Consider the following 5251-nt stretch of genomic DNA (forward strand, 5'->3'; position numbering starts at 1 on the left):
CACACCCCAGAGAGTTTAAGCAAATTTCCTGAAAGTTAGCCAGTGGAAATTTGTGGAACATTGCCAAATTGTCTAACTCTACCATTTCAGTACAGAAGTAAAATGTAGCATATTAGATTCCGTTACAGTGATTTTGAACTAAAATACCTGGTTCAAGAAGAATTTGAAATATGGTGATTACCAGAGGGAAAAGGAGTTGAGAGGAGGCTGAGGGTCAATGTTAGGATACTTAGACTTTGGGTGGTGAGCACACAATGCAATGGACAGGTGATGTATTATGGCAGTGTACACTTGAAATTTATATAATGTTATTAAATAATGTCACCCCAATATACTTAATTAAAAAATAATTTGAAGTAAAAAAAATATAGTCCCCTCATGATAAATTAGTAAGGAAAGATGTACCACGGGACTATTTAGCAAGCATTCCATAGCAAAAGATGGCTCCTTAATCTTTAAACAACCATGACTGTTTATGAGGGATGCCATATGAGTACATGGATTTGGGGAGGTGTCTTTTGGCAAACACCTCAACATCATTACTATAGTCCGTGGGCAGCATCAGTTTTATAAGGCGTCTTTTAAAATAAGCACATGATTATTTTAGGAGTAATAACAACAACAAAAAATCCAACAAAGTAACCTAAACTTGATAATAACCAAATTTTACAAAGAATGTAGATATTTGGGATTATAATTAGATACTAAGATAAAAGTGTTTAATGAAAGTCTTAGCTTTGTCTGAGGCTTCATGGGGTATGTGCAAACTACTCGCATCATTCAAAATGAGGTGTGAGAGCACCATATGGAACTGGTGAAGTAGATGGTCAAAAGCTAGTTTTATGTAAGTCTTCACTGACACTGAAGGTGTGAAAGGGAAGACATGGAAATTAGGAGAGGATTTCTAGAGCCATGAGAGAACGGTGAGTCCCCTTCCCTCAGCCCCCTTATTATGCCCAGGAAAGAAGCATTAGGAGAAACACTCAGAGTTCCGCATGTGTCCCTTGCTCCTTGGAAGACTCAGTGGACTCAGTCTCAGGCCAGACAAATTAATGGGTAGGAGGCTGACTGTGGCTGGCTGGCTGCCCTGATGGTAGAACTAAGAGAAACTGATACATTGGGGCAGTCTGATTGTCCACACTTTGTTGGGAGCAAAGAATGTGTGAGAGTTTCCCAGAAACCAGATGAGGAAAAGGAGAGATAGTGGAACAGGGTGGGTAGTTTTGTTCCTCTCTAAGAAGATTTCCTGGAGAGATTCTCTCAGAAGAGAGAAGCTGGGGGTGTACTCTGGATGTCTAAGGGCTAAGGTAGGAATCCTGGGCAATCAGTCAGTGGTTATGCATTGCCCCTCACCACAAGAACTTTGGAAAAGCAGTCCCCAGCAATGGGCTTCTCTCTAAAGAATTTTGAAAAGTATCCCCAAAGAAAAATAGAGCTTTGCATACCTACCAAGCCCAGAGAATATTATCTCCAGTTGTCTATGATAGTATATTCCTGCTCCCTCATATTCTTCCCGATCTCTACCAGTTCCACTTTGGAAGAAGTCAGAAACCATGGATGAACAGTCTGGGGGGAGAGAGGTAGAAGTATAAGATAGAAATAGAGATGAAGCTGACCGTCTTTTGAGCAGGTTCAAGCTAGGAAGAAGAGAAGATTGGGATAAATATAGTTGGGAGTTCTTACAATTACATGGGCCAGGTCATTTCAATATTAGAACTGTGATTTTGGGGACAAAAGTGACCAGAACTTACTTGGAGAATGACCAAAAAAAAAAAATACCTTCCCTAAAGTGCATCTAAAACAAGAAAAGAAATGGGCCTACAGATTGGATTTGAATGGACAGCTCTTTCCTGGTGGCCCACTTGAGTCCTTCATGTTCAGTGTAATGTAATTGTCTGCCTCTCTTCAAAGCCCCAGGTTGCTTCCATTGTTAATTTTATTCTAGTCCCTAGAATAAAAGGACCTTCACACCCCTCTATATTTCAGTAGCTCAGGATCCACTTAACTTATTGTGGCCCTTCTAACCTTGTGCTTTGAACTTTGTTTTAATAGCCAGAGTTTTACATCCTTTCTTGTCATCAAGCACCCACATTGTTTTCTAACTTTAAGTTTTTATGTCCACCTGACAGCCTTCAGCTGTTCTTTCTGGGGCTTGAGCTCCGGTTCCCTGGCTGGAATCCCATCATGCATTGCCAATCCACCTGCCTGTGAGCCAGCCCAGCTTGTGGCTTGTTTCCAGACTCCCTCTGGCTGTGCAGAGCCTACTTGCTCACTCACAGACCTCCCTGATGCGCAACTCCTGCCCAGACTTCTCCCTGCTGACGTTGAGCCCCTCTGCATTATTGTTACTGTGAAAGCCCCAGTTACTGCCCCATGCCAATGAGCTTACCTTATCTCCTGGCCCAAGAACCCTTAATAATTAGGCCCAGGCCCCTCAGTCTTCTAGACTGTCTTTAAAGCCATGCAGGACACATTCCCCAATTTAAGAAATATTTATAGTATTTAGTGAATCTTCTGGTCTTGGAGTTTTAGAGTAACAAAAATAAAAACATATCCATAAGTGCCTTATGTTAGAAAAACCCATTTATACAATGAATAAACTGACCAAAAAAAAGTTTAATATATTTTTCTAAATCCACTTCTCTGTGAATTGCTCTTATACTTTTCTATTCCTTCCTTACCCATTCTTCCAGTTTCAGTTACAGCAAGGAGAGGCCTCTTCTGCAATCCCAAGTCAATTTATCAGGCCACCAGGAAAGTCAGTCTTTTCCAAATCCACCACTACTTCTAGGAGCAGTGCCCCTGGGTAGAACAGGAGTCTAGGTTTTATCATGTGATTTGATTTGTGGAGACCCAGATTCATGATTTATTAGGTCATCAGGAAAAGCAATAGACCTGTGATGCTGATGATGTTGTCAAGAATGTAGGCTTGGATGTACATTTGTACGAAGCAAGTTCCCTTCCTGTCTTTCCCTGTTTCTGCTCTATCCAGATTCCCATCCAGTTCATTCCTATGGCAGTTGTACTGTGAAGCCGATTCTGGAACCTTACCACACACCTCTGGTTCCTTTGGTTACAATGTCATTTTAATACAAATTGCTAAAACAACATTAGTTCTTAAGAAAACATTTTAATTGTTTTTATAGCTATAATTTTATTTAATCTTTACACGTTATTTAAAGCAGGACTAGGGACCAACAGTGCCATTTTACAAGGGTACCAGTGACACTGAAAAGTTAAGAAATTTGATCATAGTAAGTACTTGGTAAAGTTGGATAAACCCCCACTATCCTGACTCACAGCCCAGCATTTTTTCCATTATGCTAACCCTTATTATTATTAGTGGTTTTTTTTTAAATTGATGTATAATTGACATATAACATTATGTTAGTTTCAGCTGTACAATATGATCCAATATTTGTGCATATTACAAAATGATCAACACAATGAGTCTAGTTAACATCCATCACCATACATAGTCACAAAATTTTGTTTTTCTTGTGAAGAGGACTTTTTAAGATCTAGAAAAATTATTAATTATTAAGATTAGGTTTGGTTGCAATTGATGGGAAAACAAAACAATCGTGGTTTAAACAAGATAGAATTTTATTTATCTTGCAATTTGTCCAAAACTAGTATGATGCCTCCATGGTCATCAGAGAGCCAAGATCCTGGGTAATTGCTTTGACATTCCCAATATCTGGCTTCTTCATCTTTTCAAGATTGTTGCTCAAGTTTCAGCCATGAGGTCCACAGTCTATCCATCTAAATAAGGATAGGGACAAAACATGTTTCTCTTCGAAGACATTTTCTAGAAGACATAAGGACACTTTTGCTAAACCCCATTGGCCAGAATTGAATCACATGACCTCAGTAAGCTGCAAGGGAGGCTGGGAAGAATAACTTTATGCTGGGTGGCCTTAATAAACTTATGAGTTCTATTATTAAGGAAGAAAGAGACAAGGGAGATTGAGGTGACAGCTAGCAGTTCCTACCACAACTTTGCATTTTACATTTTGCCAGATGTATGTTTTCCTTAGATTACTTTTTTATTTATATCTGCTTGTTTATGAAATACTATTAGGATTTTAAGTCTCTTCTTAAATCTACGAATGTCATAAATGTCAATAATAAAAAATTATTTAAAAATTTTATCTTCACCATAATCAATCTTTAACATGACATCTTGCCTGGACTTTAATTAAGAATTTCTTTGATTTTATTTGTGTATAATACAGAATCCTGTATTAAATACTCAGATATATTGATTAATAAAATAAAGTTTATATGCCAACTCTTAGATCAATCCCGCATTATTACTCATTTGGACTCCTAATAGTTGCCTCGCTCAAACTCTTTCTCTTAAACATATTGAAAATATCACTGCTAAAATAATTTCCTGAAGTGAAGGTACAATAATGTCACTTTTCCATATAAATGCCTTATTGAGTTCCCCATTTTCTCTAGAATGAACCCAAGTTGGTTAGCCTGGAATTTATTGTTTTCCACAACATTATCTAAGCCTCAATCTTTAGTTTTGTCTCCATTATATCCTTGGTAACACTCATCCTTAGAGGAAATATTCTATACATCCCATAAATGCCTGACACTTTTACTTCTCTCTAACTTTGCTTATGAAGTTTTGTCTGCTTGAACCAAGTACTTCCCCCACCTCGCCTCACACACACACATTTATTCTTCTACATGTTTTATTGTTATTTTAGGCTCTATGAAATGTCGCCTCTCCATGAAGCCCTGGCCTAATACCAATATTTTTCTTAAACCAATTACTATAGGATGGGTTTTTAAGGAGTTTGTACATTTCTTATTCTGTTATCATATCCATTTATTAAATAAATAAATAAATTTTATTTCATTTTAATTCACCCTACAACACTTTGTAAGGTATATACAGTATGTATTGAATGAATGAATAACATAATGTTTTGGCTTTCTCTTTGAGGTAGGCTCCTTGGAAGCAAACATATCATAAGAGATGAAGAAACATAGGCTCAAATTTTTTACTTCCAGTTTAATTCTAGTACCAGTCAAAAGAAAGCGAATGCCATTACTATTTGATACCAAATGAATAATTCACAAATTCAGAATCAGTTTAACATTTATTGTGAGAAAAACAATAGCAACAAAAATACATTACACATTCCATATCTTTTGTCTTCATAGTGTATCTTATTAAGTTATGCCATTCCCTCAGCGTGATAGTTTAAATTTATAGACAAATATTTTTGCA

The 5251-nt window shown here is 37.3% G+C and overlaps 1 long non-coding RNA gene across 2 annotated transcripts in view; it reads left to right on the forward strand.

The window, feature by feature from the left end:
• Positions 1-4155, forward strand: part of LOC111828183 — a 39049-nt gene extending 34894 nt beyond the window's left edge. For both annotated transcript variants that reach the window (XR_002831966.1, XR_002831965.1), the window contains exon 5: positions 2700-4155. This is a non-coding gene — a long non-coding RNA (uncharacterized LOC111828183). The remainder of the gene's footprint in view (positions 1-2699) is intronic.
• Positions 4156-5251: the final 1096 nt, after the last annotated feature.

The sequence above is a fragment of the Myotis lucifugus genome, unplaced genomic scaffold (genome assembly GCF_000147115.1).
Source record: "Myotis lucifugus unplaced genomic scaffold, Myoluc2.0 scaffold_293, whole genome shotgun sequence".
Classification (NCBI taxonomy): domain Eukaryota; kingdom Metazoa; phylum Chordata; class Mammalia; order Chiroptera; family Vespertilionidae; genus Myotis; species Myotis lucifugus.